General features: G+C 44.9%; 2 long non-coding RNA genes across 3 annotated transcripts; both read right to left on the reverse strand.

Moving 5' to 3' along the window:
* Nucleotides 1-592: 592 nt before the first annotated feature.
* Nucleotides 593-1,742, reverse strand: LOC120705194. The gene is made up of 2 exons (XR_005687833.1): nucleotides 1,451-1,742; nucleotides 593-997 (listed from the first exon to the last, which is right to left on the reverse strand). It is a non-coding gene; the product is annotated as an uncharacterized LOC120705194 (long non-coding RNA).
* Nucleotides 1,743-19,052: 17,310 nt separating this feature from the next.
* Nucleotides 19,053-21,281, reverse strand: LOC120703758. 2 transcript variants are annotated; one of them, XR_005687223.1, is made up of 4 exons: nucleotides 21,098-21,281; nucleotides 20,286-20,389; nucleotides 19,589-20,034; nucleotides 19,053-19,375 (listed from the first exon to the last, which is right to left on the reverse strand). It is a non-coding gene; the product is annotated as an uncharacterized LOC120703758 (long non-coding RNA). The 2 variants fall into 2 exon arrangements; XR_005687222.1 differs by having other exon boundaries at nucleotides 19,589-20,389.
* Nucleotides 21,282-23,530: the final 2,249 nt, after the last annotated feature.

A 23,530-nucleotide genomic window follows, 5' to 3' on the forward strand; every position in this document is an offset into this window, starting at 1 on the left:
GGACGTTTGCCGAGTGTCTTCTTGGTGGCACTGGGCAAAGAAGTGGTTTGCCGAATGTCCCCTTGCCTGCACTCGGCAAACGAGTATTTCACCGAGTGTTTCATATTTGTCGAGTGTCTTTCTTTATAAACTCGGCAAATAGGTTTTTTGCCGAGTGCTCGAAATTCTGCACTCGGCAAAGCTCCTGGCACTCGGCATACGTGGGGTTTAGTGTGTTCTAAAGTTTCTTCATAGATGTCAACACTTGAAAAACTAAACTTCTATATTAGTTAATAACTAGCTAAGATACTTCACTAATTTCCAGACATTCCTAGTTTTAATCCATACTCTACATATTAGCATATCATGTCTTGTTAGCTTAGTTCCGGTCCATGTCGCAGAGTCGTCGTGTATAGATTAGGAAATTCCAGTGGATTCTCATCAAAATCAAGTGTAATAAGGGCCCCATATAATAATAAGTCTGATGTCCTACTATAACAAATCGGCAAGAATTGCAGTAATTTTTTTTTGACGGAGCCCGTCAGCTAATTTTTCACTAGGACTAATTAGATGAGTAGAGTGGAGTACGTCGAACAAGTTCTGAAGCTCAGTCTTTGTGGTTGTCCCACGGATAAAAGAAACCTTTTTATTCATTCAGGCCATCCATTGGAAAAGTTAGTTGGCAGTCCACGTAATGAGGAGCGGAAGCGAGCGGATGGACTAATCCATCAAACAAGTCCGTCATTACATTTACATACGCAAGTATGAAAGTTGATCGAAAGTCGTTGATATACTAATTCCTATTACAAGAAGTACTTGATTTATTCAAGTTTACTGACATGAAAAGGCAGACTCATCCAAATGTACCAGCATTAACAGATCAATCAATGGAAACAACCAGATAGTCTTCTCGAGTTTTATGCATATTGTAGAATCAGGATGAGCTCCCGGGCTCTCAGGTGCTAATCACAAGAAGACGAGTGCGGACTGCACGACTGTGGACAGGGGTTGTTTGGATCTGCAATTAAGGTCAAAAATAACATTTGCGAATTTTAAAAAAAGAAAAACAAAATGTCATAGAGAAATCAAGATATATTCCAATGATGATGTAGCAGTTAACTGCAAGAAAAATTATTGATGCGATTGAAGTAAAAGAAACATGGTTCTTGTTTAAATAAATATTTTATTTTACCTGGAGCTAATTTGTGAAATCTCATATAGTGTTAAAGGCGAGGTGGATAATAAGAAGTTAGGGAAATTTTCAGTGTCATAAAAAAAATTCGAACCGAGATAGCTCAATTGGTTAGATCTTTTGCAGGGGAACTTGGTACCCAATGGTTTGGGTACTCGCATTTTTCTTGAATTTAAATTCAAGGAAAATGCGAGTACCCAATTGATAGAGGACGTTTTGAATAATTCATTTTTCGCGTCAAGGTAACACAGGATCAGGAGAGTATTATTCAGTACTTACCAGTGCTCGAGCAAGGCGGCCACCAGCCACCTGCAGTAGGGCTGCTCACAATAACCAATAAACTGACGACGATCAGGAGTCGAATCAGGCCAAAGCATGTCTTTGCTGACATTCTTGCCGTTCCGCGAGATGGAGAGGGCAGAAGTTAGCAAACAAAACGAGCACTTGGCATGCTAAACTAGTGCCCAAATTAAATGACAGCGCTCCACAGCACATCTATAGACGAAGGTCACTAATAGATAGAGAGGAGCTTTATATCGAACTGTGGACGGGGCTTTTAAAAACGGGATATGCGGAGGAAGCTGCCTCCGGCGGTCAGCACGGTCAAGTCTGTGTTATCTTCGATGATATAATGCCCGTTTACAGCAAATTAAAGGACAGTCAAATCAAAATGCCAGGTCCGCGTGGTCGCTGAACGACGGTTTTCCGACGGCCGGCATCAAGGCAACGATCAGCAGTCAAAGTCCACAGTATGTGTAGCTCTTGTCACCCGGTTCTTCCACCGCACAATTCACATGATTCGTTCACACGCTTTGAAAAAGCATTCCATCCACGTCATTATTCTCACAAGCACGACACAGACAACAATGTGAAGGTATATTGTTTTATTAATTACCCAAACTGTTCTTGAATTTCTTCGCAGATGTCAACCGTTGAATTATTAAAACTTGTATATTAGTTAATAACTTGCTAAGACGGTTCACTAACCACCAGATTTTCCTAATATTTTTAATCCATATTAGCATATCATGTCCTGTTATCTTAGTTCCAAGCTCGCAAGACGAGTGAGAAGGGCAATATTCTGTCTTCACCACGTGCGATGTGTGTGGACCAAGCCACATTTTTGTGGTTTGACTAGAACTTGGTAAAATTGGAGGGAAGGCACCGTTAGAAGGTGCCTTTTTCTGTAAGACTAACAAAAAATTATGGCTTCCCCAGCTGAAAGACACTCCAATTCAATGCCAATTTGTTGGCCCCTGTAATAATATTTTCTACAAATTGGTCACCAAACACTCATGGAAGACATTTGTACCATGCTTTGCCTTTTTTGTTATAACCTGGAGTGGCCGTTGTGTGCCGTTATGAATGGAGGCCGCTGTCAATATCGTGTGCCGTGCTTCCTCGAGTGAGCATCGTGCGCAGCTAGGAGCGGGCACTGCAGCCACCTTAGGTCACCCTCGCATGGCGCTAGGCTAGGAGCCGGATAAATGGCTGTCGGGTCGGCCTACGGCTTGTACAGTTCATTTTTTTCAATATACATACATATGTATGATTATATATACTTAATATTTTTAAAAAATAATAGGTATTCAATGGATACCCATGCATACCAAGTGGGCCCACTCCTGCCTAGGAGCATACCAGCAGTCTACTGGGGTTGGAGAAGATGGAGTGAGACTGTGAGACAGCCGCTTGGAGTCGATATGGTACAAGTAAAGCAGAGGCAAAGGTAGTGTAGTAAATTCAGTGGTTTTGTATTAAAAATACATATAATAATATATTTTTTCAAATGTGTTTGAGCATATATTTTATTAAGAGGAAAGCAATACAACCATTACAAATCATAACATGCGGAGACTATTAAGGCAGAAACAGAGCACCACCAAGCAAGTGGTAGACGACCCCAACATCAAAGGAAAACAGCAAGAACAGCAGGGGAGAAGACTCACCCGAACCCACAAACCTAGCTACAACCATATGACAGAATCTGCTAAAGGACACTACAACATTAAGGGTGCAAGGTCTACAACACAACATAGGTGGCAAAGCATGCAGCCAACCAACCAACCGACGGCAGCAAAACATCTTCCCAGAGCGATCCTCAACCAACATGAAGATGGCGTCAAAGCATCCACCAGAGTAGAACGGCGGCAAAGTATCCGCTGGTGAAGAGATGGGCGGCAAAGCATGTGCCGGCAGACGACCAACACAACCTAGTCGATGCAGATAAAACAATGCGAAGGCAGGCACAGAAGCAGAAACTCTTCAAGGATTCAAGGAGAGCAAACAACCACCACAACAGAGCTTCCAAGACGGCGCCTCAAGGGAGGAAGCGACGACATAGGCCCCGTCATCATCCGGCCAACATGGTCAAGGCTTTCATCCGGAAAGCTCACTGGAGAAGAGGGAAGATGGGACAAAGAATGATGCCTCCAAGAAAGTAATGCTCAAGGGCATCACTGTCCAGGGGCAGAACTCAAGCTTGCCATTGGGGTCCGACGACCCCGATGAATTTGGAAATTTTCAATAGAAAAACATTGTCCATTGGTGTTGATAACGTTAATGACCCCATCCTCGTTTACGCTAGACACCGGTGGTTCTAGGATTTGGCTTTGCCCACTGTGATTAGCCTGCAAGTGAACCCTAGGCGGCAGCGGCCATGGACCCTAGCCACCCGAGAGGGGTGGTGGCGGCGGTGTGGCCACGAGCCCACAACCCACAGCCACCCGGGGCACAACACCCTAGGGCGAGCGGTAGCGGCTGAGGAACGGCGAGCTTTGGAGTCCGGGGGAGGGGGGGGGAGAAAGATGGGAGAGGGCCACGGAGGGAGTTGAGCTGACTGCGGCTCTGTAGAGGTGCAGTGGCGGACGGTGGCGCAGAGTCGCTCCCGTGTCCCGAGAAGGGGGGTTGCTATAATAAGGTCATGTTTGGATCTTTACCCGTAAACCCCGTAAACGCAAAAAAACCGTCACATCGAATGTTTCGACACATGCATGGAGTACTAAATGAAATCTATTTACAAAACTTTTTGCATAGATGGGCTGTAAATCGCGAGACGGATCTAATGAGCCTACTTAATCCATGATTTGCAACAGTGATGCTACAGTAACTATCCGCTAATTATTGATTAATCATGGATTAATTAATATCATTAGATTCGTCTCGCGATTTACAACCCATCTGTGCAAAAAGTTTTGTAAATAGATTTCATTTAGTACTTCAAATTAGTAAGATTCCAACGCAAAAAAATTTTGCGCTCGACCTAAACACGGCCTAATAAGTTCTTTGTCCAATATCAATTTTAGCATCTTTTTGACAGTCGATTTTTTTTGATAGGGTACAGCCAAAGACACGATGCCCCCAGCAAATTTTTCCTTAGGACTAATTTGATGAGTAGAGTGTGCCTCACAAGTTCTTATGTTCAGTCTTTATGGGTGTTCCACGGACAAAAGAAAACGCATTTTATTCATCCAATCTATCCATTGGAAAAAGTGGAGGGCGACCTTAAGTACGAAATTTCACCAAAAGGTCTTTTTTTGTTGTTGCGGGTAACCAAAAGGCCTTGATATACTAATTCCTATTACAATAAACATAGCCTACTAGATTTATTCAAGTCTACTGATATAGAAAATGCCATCTCTTTCAAATATGTAGAAAAATTGAGGGACCGAAAGTGCGACCAGAGAGGGGTGAATGGGAGCCGATTAAAATTTCTTGCAATCGAAAGCTTGGCGTAAGATCCCAAGTTCACACCCAAATCTCAAGTCCTAGGTGAAGTGAAGAGTAGGTATAGAGGAGCTACACTAACACAAAACAGCCCTAGGAACAAGAGAAGTAACGCGGAAGCATACACGAAGAAACAGAGCAAGAAACAACACGGTATAACTCACCGGTTGATCCGACGCACAGATTTGAACAGCGTCAGTTCAACCGATGATCAGAGCCGGCAACAGAGAAAATGTGAGCACCGGTTGATCCGACGGATGGGTTTGAACATCGTCGGTTCAACCGGTGTTACACACCGGATGATCCGGCAAAATCAAAACCAATCACCGGTTCAGTTGTCCAAAGGGATCACAAAAATGAAATTCAACGCACCGGTTAAACTGACGTGAGCAAAACTAAAACGCCGGTGCAGTTGTCCAAAGAGGCAACAAAAGGACCAAGCAGAGCACCGGATGAACCGACGTCAACCAAATTCTATACGCCGGTCAAACGATCAAAAACAGCACACTGGAAACATTCACCGGTTGAACCGATGCTCATGGTGAGCTAAAACACCGGTGCAACAAGTGAGGAACAGAAAACCCTAACGTAGGAAAAATCCACTCACCGGTTGAACCGACGCCAATGAGCACAAACGTCGGTTTAACCGGTGCTCGGAAGAACTCTGTCCAGAAACGTTTTTCAGCCCGCGTTCTTCCAAGAACTCGATGATCGAGTGGCCAAATCAAGTCCAAATCTCACCAAATCTTGCAGGCATGATCACAAGGGACCCGTGAACATGTCCACGGAAGGAATCGACGAATTACTATATGGTTTGGGAGAAATCAACAAAATCCTAAGCAAGATTGGGGTTTTCTCAAGAACTAAAAAACGTCGATTCGAAAGAGCTCGTGAATCCAAAGAGATTTGTACTAAGCAATAGAGCGTGGATTCACACAAAAAGCTCAGAGAACCACCACAAATTCGTTCATCATGGACACACAAACAGAAATAAAAAATCCATCACAAAGAGCTCATGAGATGTACCGAATTGAACGAAAACAAATGCCCCAAGGGCACAAGGAGGGAAGGGCCTCCTTTCCCAGTCAATTCACGTACAAAAACTCAACAATCCATGGCTAAAATCCCTAACTCTTGAGAGGAGATGAGAGGAACAGGGAGGAGAAGAGGAGGGCGCCAGGGAGGTGGCGTGCTGTCCAGCCAAAAGAGAGCGACAGAGAGGGAGGGGGTGAGGGGGTTTTTAACCCCAATAACTTCTCATTGCAAAAGACTAAACTACCCCTAGACTCAATTAAACACTAGAAAGCCCGTAGGGGCAAAACCGGGAAAAGATACAATGACCCATCCGATGGTCGAGGTTCTTTCTTCGAGTCGAAGTCTTCTCCGCGATGCCGCCATGTTGATGAAGATCCGGTTCGCGGTTTTGAGGGGTCCGCTAAACCCGGGTAGATGGCCGGTTTTGAAAAAACCGCCAAAACTCCACACGTGGGAAGATTCCCGCCTCCACGCCGTGGCCCTAAACGCCGTTCCCGCCTCGGCCTTCTGACGGCCCTAGACGCCGCCCGACGCCCGTCACCTCCTCGCCTGCAGCGTGGCCCTAGATGCCGTCGACGCCCGTCGCCTCCGTCAGTCCTGAGACCGACGCCCGTGCCTCCACGACTTGGCGTCTTCAACCGCCGTCCGCCTCCTTGGTTTTGTGGCGCAAACCAAGAAACCCGCCTTCCGTCGCCGCTTGCGCCCTCGATCTAGGAGTGGACGCCACAGCTGCCGCCCGGCCTGAGCTCCTCCACGGCAACTCTCCGTCGACACTCGACGCCCGTGTACCTGCAATGCAAAGACCAAGTGCACGATCACACCGACCGTTTGACAATTCACTCATCACAAGCAGGATAGAGTACTCAACATTCCTCAAAAATGCCGTCTCTTTCAAATATGTAGAACTAGGATAAGCATATATACTCATATTCTATACAATAAACCAGATAATATTCTCAAATTCTATGCATTTTGTAGAATGAGGATGAGCTCGGGCTCTCATGTGCTAATGACGAGAAGATGAGAACGGACTGCACGATGGTGCACCCCCGTTGTTCGGATCTGCAATGGTAAAAAATCACGCCATGGATTTAAAAAAAGAGGGGAAATATCATATAGAAATCAAAATATTCCTACCAGCAGATTGAAGTAATAGAAACATGTTTCATGTTTAAATAAATATTTTATTTTGCCTGCAGTAATTTTGTGAAATCTCAGATAGTGTTACAGCCTTACAGGTGAAGTGGACAGCAGATAGCTAGGGAATTTACAGGCTCCATTTTTTTTCTAAAAAATGTGAATCAAGATAGCTTAGTTGGTTAGATCTTTTCTACGGGAACCTACACACTAGGACTCTGGTGCTCATATTTTTCTAAATTTGTTCTATGAATCGTGTTTCAGAAAAAATAAATCATTCCCTTTTTGCCTCAAGGTCACATACAGGATCAGGAGAGTATTCAGAATCGCAAAAAAAAGGAGAGTATTCAGTACTTACCACCATGGTTAGGTGGATTGAAGCCACGTGCAGTAACGCTGCTGCTGCTGACAAGGAATAGTAAACCGAGGACGACAATCAGGAGCCGAATCAGGCAAAACCAGGTGGTTGATGGCATTCTTACGTTGTTCTACGCTGTGCTCCACGAGTTGGGGGAGGGCCGAGGTTTAGCAACCAAAGCGAACACTTGGCATGGCAGACTGGGCGTGCCCAAATGACACAGCACTCCACAGCATCTATAGACAAGTTCAGTTGTAGAGGTGCTTTCGATCGAAGTCTAGAATGGGCTTTTAATCGGATATGCGGAGGAAGCTGTATCCGGGATCAGCTCGGCGTGTCTTGCCCGGGTCAAGTCTGAGTCATGTTGCATGCACCAAACCAATTCAATCCAAAAGCTGATAGAGAAAGCGGGCAATTCACTTATATTCCAACACTCCCCTCACGTACAGACTCCCTCAGGCCTCAGATGTGGAATAGGAGCAAGCATCAATTATTTTATTAATTGTACTAATCAAGATTCGAACTCGAGATCTCTGGTTTTGATACTATATTGAGTTACATGCACCAAACTAATTCAACCCAAAAGCTTAAGTTGATGGAGAGAGACGAACAATTCACTTATATTTCAACAATTTCCAATGACATAATGCTCGTTTACAGCAGAGGACACAGTCAAAGTAAAAAATGCCTGGTCCGCGTGCCTGGATGAGCTTAAAATTTCCAACGGCCGGGATCAAGGCAATCAATGGCCGTCAGTAGTCAAAGTCCACGGTAGTAGCTCGTCACCCGGTTCTTCCACTGCACAATTCACACGATTCGTTTGAAAAATCATTTCATTCGCGTCATTCTTGCGAGCACAAGGACAACAATAATTTTACAGTATATTATTTTACACCAGATTTTCTCGAATTTTTTCATAGATTGATGTCAACAGTTGAACTAGTAAAACTTCAACATTACTTAATAGCTGCTAAGAAGGTTCGCCGATTTCCTGACCCTAATAGTGTTAATCATAGAGAAAATTCCTTCTATGCTACTAAAACTTATACTAATCCTCCTATGCCATTGACGCATGCGAGGAAGGAGCTTACTATACACGAGGCGAGCACTACGGACGCATGGGAGGACCAGAAGTGACATGAACCAGATGGAGTAATCCGTCAAAATGCACACTACTACACATTGGGCCTTTTGTTCCGATTCCAAACTGTCTTTTGTCCAAAGAGCCTGGAGGCTTTAATCCCGAATGGTAGAACCGGGACCAAATGTCCCTAACATTTAAAATTTTTTTTGCGCTCTACGTGATTCGATCCCACAACCTCCGGCCTCGCACACAATTACCTTGCCAACCCACCTATGCATCACATATGACTCAATATAGGATGACTTCCTTTTAAACTATCACATGAGGGGTAGTCCCACTTGGTACCCTTTAGTCCGGGTTGGTGTTACCAATGCAACTTGAACTAAAGAGTTGGGCTCATTAGTCCCGGTTGGAGCCACCAACCCGGACTAACTTTTAGTCCGGGTTGGTGGTTCCAAAGTTAGTCCGGGTTGGTAGCTCCAACCGGGACTAAAGAGCCCTCTCGCCCCCTAGCTTTTGGAACCAGAACTAAAGGGCTCTTTGGTCTCAGGTCCAATATTTGCTGGGACAAATATAAAGGTTCAAAGCCTCTTACTGTAGTAGTGGCAGTTTATGAAATTTGACGGAAGTCCTTGATATACTAATTCCTATTACAAGCAACATAGCCTACTACTTGATTTATTCAAGTTTACGGACATGGAAAATTGAGCGTCTTTCAAATGTACACCACTTGAAAGAAAACAACCAGATAGTCTTCTCAAATCTTATGGATTGTGTAGAATGAATCAGGATGAGCTCCCGGGCTCTCAGGTGCTAATGACAAGAGGGTGAGTCCGGATTGCACGATCGTGGACGGGGATGCCCGGATCTGCAATGAAGGTCAAAAATCATGCTGCGGATTAAAAATATTGAAATAATTCATATGATACAGTTAACTAAGAATTAGTTTTGCAATTGAATTAATAGAAACATGGTTCATCGTCTTAGGTGTCACCTCCAATTCTGCGCACCGTCCCAAACGCCGCTGCCGATGGCTAGCTCCATCACCTCGGATTCGCTTAGGGTTCGTAAGGAGATAATTAATGATCAGAAATCAAGTTTCGCTTTGTTGGTTCGAAACACATTGAGCCAACTCGTTTGGCTCATGAGCCAAGTAGTGTTAACATTAATATTAAGATCAGATGTGATATTTACCAATATATGATAATTTAAGCATGCTGATAATATATATTCAAAAGTATAGCGCATGATAATATTCTGGAAATAAAAATACAGATCAATAAATTGGGATAACATAGTGTTTTTAGACTCAAAATTAATTAGTTCATATTTGACTTACAAGTTAAATGATATATTTGTTTTAGAAAAATGATAATACAAATATATTAATATAAATTTGATCTTGTCATATTTATGGAGCCTAATGAACCAATCAAAGAGTTCAGCTGGCTCATTAAAATCGAGGCTCGATTCAGCTTGTTTGAGCAGTCGAGCTGAGCTGATGAACTAAGCCGAGACTATGAACAAGCTGAGTCTCACGAGCCCGTAGCTTTTTCTACCAGCCTAGCAAAGAGAGGATAATGGAGAGAGTTGGGAGTGAGAGCGAGCTCAGGAAAAGACGAGGGAGAGTTGATAAATAAGGTAGAAGAGACACCAGTTAATTTTTAGTTTTTAGTGCACCTCTCGCATCAAACTATTTACCGTCGATTTAGGCTACTAGTCCTGAATGCAAACTCTTGATGGTGGGGCCCACTCTAAGAGGACCAGTCCTGAAAATATGCACCATTTCTAGATCAGGTTCTAAGGTGTGATTTTTTTTTGAACGAACAAGCACAGACTGTGCTTATTTCTATTAATAAAGAAGGGAGTACAGGCGAGAAACCACAGAAGGTTCCTTTACAAAAAAAGTAACAAGAGACTGTACATAGGGCGGCTCAGGCTGGCCGCTAGTCACCAACGAAGCTCGCCAGGTGTCTAGCTCCCGCGATTCCCCACGTACTTGCCTCCTCCTTGATTTCCCCCAGCAAAGTTATAGTCGAAGCCTCGCGACGGTCAAAAGTTCTTGAGTTCCTTTCCTTCCAAATCTCCCAGTTTACCAGTAGTGGGAGTGATTTAATAGCCCTCTTCGGAACGTTCCGAAGTTTTCCCATAAAATGCCACCACTCATTGACCGAGTACGTGTTGTCCCACCCACTTGGGTGCAGTTGCTGGCAGTTTAGCCAATCAGCGATTAGCCTCCACATTCGTTTTGTATAGCGGCACGTGACAAGTAGGTGATGTGCCGATTCTGGTTCAGTGTAGCAGAGGGGGGCACACATCGCTTCTCGGCCAGCCCCTGATTGCCAGCCGATCGGACGTCCAAACTCTATTCTTGATAATGAGCCATGCAAAAAATTTGCACTTTGGTGGCGCCCATGGTTTCCAAATGAGTAGATGCAGATCCATTTTGACTGACCCCAGAAATTGTGCTCGATATGCTGAGGCTGTAGTGTAGTCCCCGTTGGCCGTCCACTTCCACTTGATTGTGTCCTCCGCGTCCGGATTAATGCTAGTGTCCCTGACGGCGAACCAGAGCTCAACGAGTTGTTGTAGGTGATGCAGGCTGCATTTTGGGCCAACCGTGAGATCCCGGATCCACCGGTTGTCTGTCAAGGCTTCGTGCAACTTGCTATTCTTCCTTTTGCATATGGAGTAGAGATCCGGCGCAATGTCCCTTGGCCGACGGCCGGCCACCCATGCTGATTCCCAGAAACAAACTTTCCGGCCGTCTCCAATCCTAATCTCAGTGGAGGCTTCAAAGAGTAATTTATCAGTCTCACTGCACGGTGTGCCCATGCCCACCCAAGGCTTCTCCGGCATCGTCCACTCCTGCCATAACCAACGTAGATGCAGCGCACGAGCAAATCTCTCTAGGTCTAGTATGACAGCCCCTCCCAAATCAGTCGGTCTTGCCACCGTGGGCCAATTGATCTTGCATTTCCCCCCAGTGAGGTTTTCATCCCCCGCCCAAAGAAACTTCTTGCGAAGCTTGTCGACGGATTCCAGGACCTCCTTCGTGCTGTTTAAGGCCGTCAGAAGGTAGACAGGTTGCGAAGAGAGCACCGATTTCGTCAGAGCCGCACAACCCGCTTGTGAAATGTTACGACCCCGCCACCCAGACAGCCGGCTTGCAGCTTTATCGATCAGCTGTTGGAAGTCAACTTTCCGCAGGCGCCTAACAGACAGCGGTAGCCCCAAGTACTTGATGGGGAAACTCGCTCGAGCTGCTGCGAAGTCCGCAAGGACGTCGTCAAGGTTGATTCCCTCACATCGAATTGCGGCGATCGAGGACTTGTGGATGTTCGTGTGTAGCCCTGTAACTTGCCCAAAAAGGTTCAGCAGATGGCTCAGGGCTCGCACTTCATGCTTGATTGGTCGTAGAAAAATGATGGCGTCGTCCGCATATAAGGACACCCGTAGTCTTGCGCGGTTCCTTGCAACCCTTGTTAGGATCCCAGCCTCAGTTGCTAGACTGAGGAGACGCTGCAAGGGGTCAATTGCCAAAATGAATAGCAGGGGTGATAGTGGATCCCCCTGGCGCAGGCCTCTGCCGTGAGCAACATGCTGTCCAGGAATGCCATTAAGCAGGACCTGCGATGATGCCGTTGAGAAAATGGCTGCGATCCAGTTCCTCCATCTAGCCGGGAAACCCATATGCTGCGTCAGGGAAAGGATGTATTCCCAGCGTACCGAGTCGAAGGCCTTCGAGATGTCGAGCATTAGAAGTAGCATTGGTGTCTTGCTTTTGTGGAATCGTCTCGCCATATTCCTCACATACATGAAATTATCGTGGATGCTTCGTCCTTTTATGAAGGTGCACTGGCTCTTGGAGATGATTTCCTGCATTGCCGGAGCTAACCTTAGTGCCAAGATCTTTGCCAGCAGCTTCGCGATGCTATGAATGAGGCTGATCGGCCTATAATCTCCGATTTGTTCTGCCCCTTCTTTTTTTCGGAAGTAGCACAATATTCGCCGTGTTGAGAAGGTCAAAGTTCAAGCAACGAAGGTCATGGAAGGTATTAAGCGCTGTTATAAGATCGCCGCTAATGATGGCCCAGCAGGATTTGAAGAAGTTCGCGGTGAACCCGTCTGGCCCAGGCGCCTTTCCAGAGGGTGTGAGGGAAACGGCTTTCAAAATCTCGTCCTCGCTGAATGGGGCTGCTAGGATTTCGAGATCAAAGCGCTTAGTGTTTAGGATTTCCCAGTTGAAGTCCATAACATGTGGTGATGGCGGCCCCATTACCGATGCAAAGTAGTCATGTATTATCGCCGCCTTGTCCTCATGTGTGGTGGCCCATCCACCTTGGTGTTGCAGACGTTGAATGTTGTTTTTCCTATGGCGGGCATTCACCTTCTGGTGAAAGAACTTTGTATTGGCATCCCCCTCCTTAAGGTTTGTGATTCTTGATACTTGTTTTTTCCTAGCTCTTTCAATCACCGAGAGTCCCACCACCCGTCGTTTGAGTCCCCGTCTAAGCGTTAGCTCAGCATCAGAAAGGGTCCTGCTTTCTTGAGCAATTTCAAGTCTCTTGATTACTTCTAATGCCATGAACAATTTCTTTTTTGCGTCGGACAGTATGGATTGGCTCCATCTACGCAGGTGCCGTGCTGTACAAGAAAGCTTATAGTGGAGGATTCGGATCGGTTGCGAGTGTGGTGACGGCCTTTGCCAGACCTTTCGCACCTCGTCAAGAAACCCAGGGATTCTTGTCCAGTAATTCTCAAACCGGAAAGGTCGCGGCCTTCTAGGCCCCGCAAGGCTGGAGAGCATTAAAGGGCAGTGGTCGGAGAGGGCCGTGGCCAGTCCCTGTAAGCCGTGCTGCTCGAAAGCGAGGTCCCAACGCTCGTTGCAGAACACCCGGTCAAGTCTTACCAAGGTGGGCCGCCTCCTTTCGTTACTCCACGTGTACTTCCGGTTTTGGAGGTGAAATTCTCTCAGCTCGCAGAAGGAAAGTGCTGCAGAAATTCTCTAAGGTGTGATTGATCCTTAAAAGAGAGGTGTTTCCACAAATAGTCTCTGACGTATTGAATTTTACAAAATACCTTGTGTTCTTGGTACTTACCACCAAAGGGAGGGGGCCGCAGAAAGTTGGGCGAGCTGCAACTGCAACGAAGCTGCTTCTACATAGGAGTGCCAATAAACTGAGGACGAAAATGAGACGAATCCGACAGGGGCAGATGTTTGATGACATTCTTGCCGTTCTACAGTGTGCTCCGCGAATTGGAGATACTGGACTCGGGGTGCTCAAATAACGGCGCTCTCCTGCAGCATGCTCGATCACATATAGCTTAGAGGAGCTTCGGTCAAAGAGTGAACCGGGTTTTAATTTACTGAGATGCGGAAGAAGGTGTGCCTCCGGGCGGTCAGCTCACCGTGACACCGTGTCTTGCACGTAATACGGGTCATCACTTCTGACTTCTGAGTCATCTCCAATAATTAATATAATGCCCATAACACAGAACATGCAGTTCAAAGCTAAAGTAATAACGGCACGTACGCGTGGTTGAATTGACCCCCGGAATTTTTCCGACGACTGCCGGTAGCATGGCAATGGCGGTCACCATTCAAGGTCTCCAAGCTCTTACCATTCAAGGTCACCATTGCACAATCACTTCGCTTGATTATTTTCTTTGTTCTCTTGTTAGAGTGATACAACAGCTGCTAGTTGCAAGGATTTTTTTCAACCTATCTCTTAGCCCACTCTCACCAAGTTTCTCAATTTTTCTGTTAAAGCCGGGTGTTAAGTTTACCACTTGTTTTTCCTCTCTCACCTCTTCTCTCTTCTCAATCATAGTATTCAGTTTACTTACAGCTTGTTATTATACTTGCCGTCAGTTGTTTGGACTTATGCAAGTCATGGCATTTGCTTTAGGGGCTGTTTGTTTCCAGCGACTTATTTTTAGCCCCTGTCACATCAAAAGAAATTTTATTATTTAGGAGTATCAAATAAAATCTGTTTGTAAAACTTTTTTAACAGATGGGTGCTAATTCGCGAGACGAATCTAATGAGCCTAATAAATCTACTACAGTGATGCTACAATAACTATTGGCTAATTATGGATTAGTATACATCATTAGATTCGTCTTGCAATCTAACCCCAGGATTCTGCAATTAGTTTTATAATTAAAATTCATTTAATATTTTTAAATACTAAATTTCTTTTATGTGACATGGTCTAAAGTTTAAGGAATTCCTAATCATTGCTCGAGTAATTTCCTTTTAGCCTCGTCAATCAATTTTTCTGTTCCATCGATGGTAGTGTTCGTGGGGGGTTCCTATCTATCTTGTGGAAGATAGATAAGACATCTATCTTTAAAGACCACTTTGACCCATTTATCTGCTGCAAATATGTTCAATATTTTAATAAAATTAACTCAACATTTTGTTAAACATATTCAACATTTAATTTTAAAAATGTAGAAACTGTAAAGACAAAATATTGAAATTGGAAACACGAAATGTTGTAAATGCTAAAATAAAAATGTTGGAGGTTTCTTCTCCAGCGAGCTTCTTCGGCGGCGGCGTGCGCGGGCACAGCACGCGACACAGCAGTGGCTGCAGCAGCGTGCAGTGCCGCCAGCAGCAGCCCAGCGGGCAGCGCAGCAGCAGCACAGCAGCGCCAGCAGCGCAGCAGCGCGGCGGCGGGCAGCACAGCAGCGCCAGCAGCATAGCAGCAGCACAGAAACGCGGTGGCACAACAGCGCGGCAGCAGCGGCACGCGGCGGGCAGGCGCAGGGCGGAGGACGACGGGCGAGCGCGGCGCTCGCGACCAGATGCGGGGCGGCGGCGCATCCTGAGAAAGGGAGCAGGAGGAAGGAGAAATCTAGGGTTGAGGAGATCTAACGGTTGATGTGATTTGCACGAATCTCAAATATTGGAAGGTATGGAAGAAAAATTCTTCCGGAAGATATATAGGATTTGCGGTGTTCGTGGGCTGTTTTGTCTTTGTTTTTGTCAAGTTGGCCTGCTATTGTATTTGTTCTGTACCGTGTGATCTAGCCCATTAGTAGGGCTAGGAGGTGCATCCACTCGAGACCGCCGTGGTTGGTGAATCCTACACATTTTTCACAATATTTTTTCATATCCATCTTCCAGTGTTTGAGATTTGTGCAAACAACTATAACATTTGGATCCAACCAAACCCTATCTTCCTCTCTCTCCATCCCTCCTCCTCCTTCCTCTCTCCCCAGCTCCTCCCGCGTGCCGCCGGCACCGGCGCCCTGCCGCGCACCGCTCGCCCCCGCACGCTGCCGCGTGCCCCGCCGGCCGCCGTGTGTGCCACGCGCGCTGCCGCGGGCTCCGCGGTCCGCCGCGCGCCCCCACCGGCCGCCGCGTGTGCCACGCGCGCTGCCGCGGGCCACGTGGTCCGCCGCGCGCCCACGCCAGCCGCCGCGCGCCCCGCGCGCCGGCCGCACCCCGCGCCGCCGCCGGCACCGGAGAAGGAGGAAAAAATATTTGTTCAACATTTTTAAAATTGGTTCAACATTTTTGGGATGCTAGTTTAACATTTTTGTGATGTTGGTTCAATATTTTTGAGATGATGGTTCATTATTGGTTCAATATTTTTGAGATGTTAGTTCAATATTTTTTTTCAGTAAAATGTTAAATGGGTCATCAGTTGGGTCTTAATGGGCTTTATAGATAAGTAATTTATTCATCTTCCGGAAGACACATAGTAGCCCCCGCCGTGGTTTGTGTTATGTTTGAAAAAAAGATGATCTCATCCATCTATTCAAACTCCAGAAGGCCAAACCGTTCCCGCTCTGGGCTCGTGGTCAAGTCCCACGATCAACCCAATGCAAAGGAGGCCACGATCTCTCGTTCATGCGAGACGTAGAGAACTTGGACGGGAAGGATATGAAATTCGAACACTCATTGTATTCTATAAATAGTCCCTGAATGATCAATGAAGAAAGGCTACCAATTCACTCTCTATATCTTGTGTCCAATGTTATTCTAAATGCTAAACAGTAAACAGTCGGTCACCCTTTGTTTAGGGTTTAGTCCGTTTAAACGGCTTAAACAGTTTAGCATAATAAAATTAAAATATACATATTTATGTAGGTAAATATCAAATATGATAGAAAGTCTACATATTTGCACATATAAAAAGTAAGTATTCTACCAAATAATCTTTTTGAAAGAAATCTAAATCCCACAACACTTCATATACTTACAATGCTAGTTAGTTTGGTATTGATTGTGGTGGTTGTAATTCTCTTATTGACTAAATTATGAATTAAATGGTCATTTAGCTCATTTAATCACATTTAACTTGACTCTATTTAGACGGATTAGACAGTTTTTAACAGTTTAAATGGGTTTAAACAGGCCAACTGTTTAATTCACCGTTTAGGGCCTAAACAACACATGTGACCTCTGTTTACTGTTTAAATGCTGTTTAAACGGACTAAATGGCCGTTTAGGTGAACATAGCTTGTGTCGTCATTGTTCGTTACATTCACAAGTTGATTCACAACACGTTATCAGCAGCTCTAGCCTACTGAGAAGAAGTAGACGGGAAGAACATCGACGAGCTCGGTAAGATGACGACCTCACTGTCGTTCCTCGAGATCGCCGAATTCATCTTGCATCTTCCACGCTAGCAGCGGACTCACAGTCCTCGCGCAATCCTCCGCCACCAAAAAGCTCGTTGGGCTGCAGCACCGCTATCCTCGCTCGTACAGGACCACAGCTCCTGCCGGCCGCCATCCTCGCCCTTCTCCCCTTGCCATGCACCATGGAGGAAGGCTCGGAGGATGCTGCGACGAGGACGCTGCCGTTGATGACCTTGCACTGAGCCTCGAGGCACCATTGCCGCACACCGAGGGTCCCACTGCTCGTCCTCGCCACGGCGAGCTCAATCACGGCGACAAACGCCCCTCCCACTTCGTCTTCCCTGACCTCACCCCTACTCCCCCACATTCCGCTCTTTCTCCGGCGATTTCCAACGCGAAGGCGCGCCCAACCGCCGCCTTGATCTGCACCAAATAATCTTGGCCGGGGCAGTGCTGCGCGGCACCAAGCCCTGCCCCTCTTACTCCGGCGAGGGGGAAGCCGAGAGGTGCGGTCGGACACGCTTGGAGAAGGGGCAGAAAGGGGGTCCGGCCATGGCATGGCCGGATCCAGGCAGAGTGGCGGCAGACGAGCTTCACCGGCGATGGGATCTGGCGTAGCGGCGACGGGAACAAGCTGCGGCGGCGGTGACTGGAGAGGGGAAGAGGAATGAGCGGTTAGGGTTGGGAACCCTAACCCGCCTCCCTCTTAAGTTTCGGGCTGGGCTCGGCCCGACCCCCCCCCCCCCCTCCCTCGCCATGGGCCGAGGCAGGCTATGCGGCGGCCCAACGGCCTGCCGCACCCGCGCTCCCGCCACCCCCACCCCCCTCGGCCTTTGGGCTGAAATTGGTGGTGGACCGAAACTAGAGTTGTTTCGGTCCGCCGCCAAATTGTCATTTTTCTTTTTATATTATCCATTTTAATTCAACAGCTTGCATATAAGCCCTCAGGCTTTCTATCATTTACATTCCAGCAAGCATATGAGTCTGTAATCTTGTATTCGTACACTACACATTCCAAGTTAATGTATATATGTGTTTGTTCAGCACTCTCTTGTATTTTCATGTTATTTATTTACATTTACTCTTGCAAATTACTATTTTTGCCCTTTAAATTATGCAATTTATATACAAAATGCAATCTCTATTTTGGAATAAATTGTTTGAAGTTGAGACAACATGAGATCTGCACACACAAATATATAGTGACTATCTCCTCAACTCGATGTTGAGACAACATGAGATCTATACATTCAAATGTATAGTGACTATCTCCTCAACTCAGAATATAATTTTCCTAAAGTTTGAGGTAACATGAGATCTACGCATAGAGCAGCAGTGCGACTATCCCCTCAAACCCGTAATAAACTTGATGGCTCACATTTAATTTGAAATAGCTCTATTCTATCTAAATTTTTGAAATTGGTCATATGCAAAGTGATATTCCAAAATCACTAAGGGATCTACACTATAATTAATGACTATCCCAACATATGATTTCCAAATTTTGGAATAAAAGGATGAATATCGAGCTTAATAAAATGCAAAATAAGGCTCATCAGTTTCACACCAAGATAAGGACTCATGAATTTATTTTTGGCTCATATTTTATAATTTTGTCATTTGTTATTGAGGTTTGATAATTGGAACAAATATAATTAGAAAACTGTTGATCATCGGTTGTTATTTGTGCAGCAAAGTGGATTTTGGAATTCATATACCTTTTGTATTTCACCTATATGTTGAGGTGGTAATTCTAAATCTACATCTAGCTTGTGAACCTCACGAGCTAGCTTGAGCTATTAACAAGCCGAGTTGCTATTTTTATTCGTTTTGTTAACTAGCCGAGCGGAGCTCGCTCATTAGATTAACGAGCCAGACCGAGCCAAGCTGATCCGAGTCGAGCTAGCTCGGTTCCAGCCTTAGTCCAAGCACTACTAGGAGGTTTTGGAATCCTCTTATTATCTTTGTGGATAGAACTCCTATACGCGACACATTTACATAAAGTATGAAATTTGACCAAAACTCTGTGATATACCAATCCCTATTACAAGGGAATATAGCCTACTTAAGTTACTCAAGGGTACAGACATGTAAATGCATCATCGTTCAAGTGTTCCAGCATTGGGAGATCAAAGGTAACCAGAGAATCTGCTCAAATTTTGTGTGAATTGTGAAGAATCAGAATGAGCTCTCCTCTCACGTACTAATGATGACAGACAGTCAAATTCGGATCGCAGAATCCTGGACAGGGGCTGTTCGAATCCGCTGAAACGAGGCAGGTAAAATGAAAGTGTCACAGAAATCAAGATATTCCTGGTCGTATAGTTAACGGTTATTTGATTGTTCCTTTAAACAAAATATTTCATTTTCCGCAGCAATTTTGTGAAATTTGTAATATAATTTTCTTAAATAAATGAATAAATCCTTTCGCTTTTTCCTCAAAGTTACACAGAAGCAGGAGAGTATGCAGCACTGTACCTTGCTGGCAATTTGGTGGCCGTAAAGCTCCGGTAAGGCTGCTGCTAATAACCAATAAACTGAGGACGAGAATGAGTAGGATCCGGCAATGGTAGGCGTTTGATGGCATTCTTGCTTGCTGTTCTGCAGTGTGCTCCGCGAGTTTGAGAGGGCACAATGCAAGTTAGCAACCAAAGCGAACACTTGGCATGGCACACTGGGCGGCTCAAATAACACAGCGCTCCAGCATGCTCATCTATAGAGGAGCTTGGTCAAACCGTCAACAACCTATGAACCCGTGTTTTACTGGGAACAGGATGCGGTGGAAGCAGGTGACTGCGGGGCAGAGAAGTCGCCGTGTCTAGCTGTCTTGCACCGGTGACTTCGAAATCATTCCAGAGTCCGTGACAGGCTCCCGGCAAAGAACAGTTCAAACTTCAAAGTAACGCCAGGCCAGGTCCGCGTGTCTAAATAAAAAATTTCCGACTCCTGTCATTAGATAATATTCTCTTTTTTTAAAAAAAAACTGATAATATTCTCTTTTGATATACGCAAGTCTGAAATTTGATCGAAAGTCCTTGATATACTAATTCCTATTACAAGAAACATAGCCTACTTGATTTATTCAAGTTTACTGACATGGAAATGCAGTCTCGTCCAAATGTACCAGCATTAACAGATCGATCAAAGGAAACAAACAGATAGCTAGTTTTCTCACGTTTTATGCATTGTGTAGAATCAGGATGAGCTCCCGGGCTCTCAGTTGCTAATGACAAGAAGGTGAGCGCGGACTGCACGACGGTGGACAAGGGTTGTTTGGATCTGCAATTAAGGTAAAAAATAACGTTGCGGATTTAAAAAATGAACACAAAATGTCATAGAGAATTATCAAGATATATTCCAACGATCGATGATGTAGCAGTTAACTGCAAGAAAATTTATTGACGCGATTGAAGTAAAAGAAACATGTTTCCTCTTTAAATAAATATTTTACTTTACCTGGAGCTAATTTGTGAAATCTCATATAGTGTTAAAGGCCAGGTGAATAATACTCCCTCCGTCTCAAGATATAAGTCACGGTCTAACTTGGCACGGTCTTTAATAATAATATTTGACTCTTAATATCTCCTATAATATATAATATTTGTAGCAACAAATTATAGTTATATGAAACCACTTTTAAATATGAATACAATGATATGATTGTTATAAGACAAAGTTTTTATTATACAAGATTAATCATCACTAAAGTTTTTTAAATTTGAATCTTGAATTACATGCACGTCTTATATCCTAAGACGGAGGGAGTAGGAAGTTAGGGAATTTTTCAGTGTCATAAAAAAAAAATTGAACCGAGATAGCTCAATTGGTTAGATCTTTTGTAGGAGAACCTGGTACCCAATGGTTTCGGTACTCGCATTTCTCTTGAATTTGTTGAATAATTCATGTTTTGTAAAGATCTTTAGAAAATAAATCATTTGTTTTTTCGCCTCAAGGTAACACAGGATCAGGAGAGTATTCAGTACTTACCAGTACTCGAGCAAGGCGGCCGCCAGCTACCTGCAGTAAGGCTGCTCACAAGGACCAATAAACTGACGACAATCAGGAGTCGAATCAGGCCAAAGCATGTGTGTGCTGACATTCTTGCCGTTCCGCGAGATGGAGAGGGCAGAAGTTAGCAACCAAATGACACATCGCTCCACAGCATCTAGACACAAAGGTCACCAATATATATGCGGAGGGAGCTTTAGACCAAACTGTGGACGGGGCATTTAACGGGATATGCGGAGGAAGCTGCCTCCGGGCGGTCAGCACGGTCAAGTCTGTGTTATCTCCGATGATGTAATGCCCGTTTACAGCAAAGGACAGTCAAATTAAAATGCCAGGTCCGCGTGGTGGCTGAATTACCTTGAAATTTCCGACGGCCGGCATCAAGGCAATGTCGATCACCAGTCACAGTCCACAGTATGCAGCTCTTGTCACCCGGTTCTTCCACTGCACAATTACGTCATTCTCGCAAGCACGACACGGACAACAATGTGACAGTATATTGTTTTACACCAACTGTTCTCGAATTTCTTCATAGATGTCAACCGTTGAATTATTAAAACTTGTATATTAGTTAATCCATATTAGCTATCAAGTTTTGTTAGCTTAGTTCTATGTCACCGAGTATCGCGAGACAAGAGATAGAAGGGCAATATTCTGTTTTCACCGCGTGCGATGTGTTGTGGACCAAGCCACATTTTCGTGGTTTGACTAGGACTTGGTAAAATCGGATGGAGGGCACCGTTAGAAGGTGCCTTTTTCTATAGACTATAAAAAATATGACTGTGCCGAAAGACGCTACAATTTTATGCCAATTTGCTGGCTCATGTAATAATATTTCCTACTCAAATTGGTCACTAAACACACGCTCAAAAAAAAAATTGGTCACTAAACACTCATGGAAGACAATTGTACCATGCTTGCCCTTTTCGCCATAACTTGGTGGAGTAGCCATTCACTACTACATAAATTATTTTTACCAACACTATTTTCACCAGCGGCTCTTAAAGGACCCTCAGTGATAAATTTTCACCGCCGGCCTCAAAAGGAACCGGCGGTAAAAATTGGCTCGTGCCACACACCGGCGGTGAAAATGGACATGGTCCGACGGTCATAACCACAGACAAGCAGTGATAATAATTTTCACTGCCAGCCCTAGCCACAATCCGACGGTGAAAATGATACATTATATATCCCTCCTCCCCCTGCTCCATCTACCCGAGGCCACCACTTCTCCTCACCATTTTTCTGCCATTTCTCATCAAATTGCCCATTGGAGAGTATTGCAACGAGAAGAAAGCCACCCCCCCCCCCCTCTCTGTTCAATGTGCAGCCGGGACAAGAATCATAGATGAGAAGTTCTCACAATTTCAGATGTATAGCGGGTGAGATACCTTGACTCAACTAAGGTTAGCTGTCAGATGAACACTATATATGGATTGCAATCACTACTACAAAACCAAAATGATAGACAAGTGGTAAGTCGTTCATACGTGTTTAGCCTCTCAATAGCTGTGATCCCGGACCTATTTATTTTACATGTGCAAAGTGACCACCTAAGAAAAACGATTACCATATATATAGGTAGTACATTTGAACCGCTTTGGTAATTATGGGGATATCTTTTCTAAAAAGTTATATAATTTTATAAAAAAATTTAAAAAGTTTTAAACCTGCGGAGCCACCAATGCACAGGTGCAAATCAAAACTCACGATTGCGTGCCGTTAGGAATGGAGGCCACTGTCAATATCATGTCACTACTATAAAAAGAGGTATTTGTTCACCTCCGGTTAGTACCGGTTGCTTTAAACCCGGTACTAATGTCAATTTAGTACCGGTTCTACGTTACAGTGGCCTCGTAGCCATTTAGTACCGATTTTTAACACCACCTGGTACTAAATGCCACCATTTAGTACTAGTTGATGTTATGACCCAGTACTAAATGGCTTCCGGCCCCCCCAGCCATTTAGTACCGGGCCATAACACCACCCGGTACTAAATGGTGGCATTTAGTACCGGGTAGTGTTATGTCCCGGAACTAAATGGTCATGGTCCGGTACTAAATGGTCCGTCCCGGTTACTTTAAAAGGATAACATCTCCTATGTATTCACATGTGCTGTGTGGGTGGGATGGTAGAAGAGACTATGTGCGAGGCCACAAGTCAACCCTATGGCGCGCGCGCATTTATTCAGACGTATTTTTTTAAGTGATAGTGCATTTAGTACTGGGCGCTACAACTGTACTAAATGGAGGTCTATTTAATACCGGTCGGCCGATACCGGCTGCGGCAGCCGGTACTAAATGGTCTAGTCCAATATCAATTTAGCTACAATTTTTTTGAGGAAACAGAATTTGGCTACAATTGTATTGCCTTTTTTTACATAGTCACATTTTTTTGATAGGGTACAGCAAA

This window comes from Panicum virgatum, chromosome 4K (genome assembly GCF_016808335.1).
Source record: "Panicum virgatum strain AP13 chromosome 4K, P.virgatum_v5, whole genome shotgun sequence".
Classification (NCBI taxonomy): domain Eukaryota; kingdom Viridiplantae; phylum Streptophyta; class Magnoliopsida; order Poales; family Poaceae; genus Panicum; species Panicum virgatum.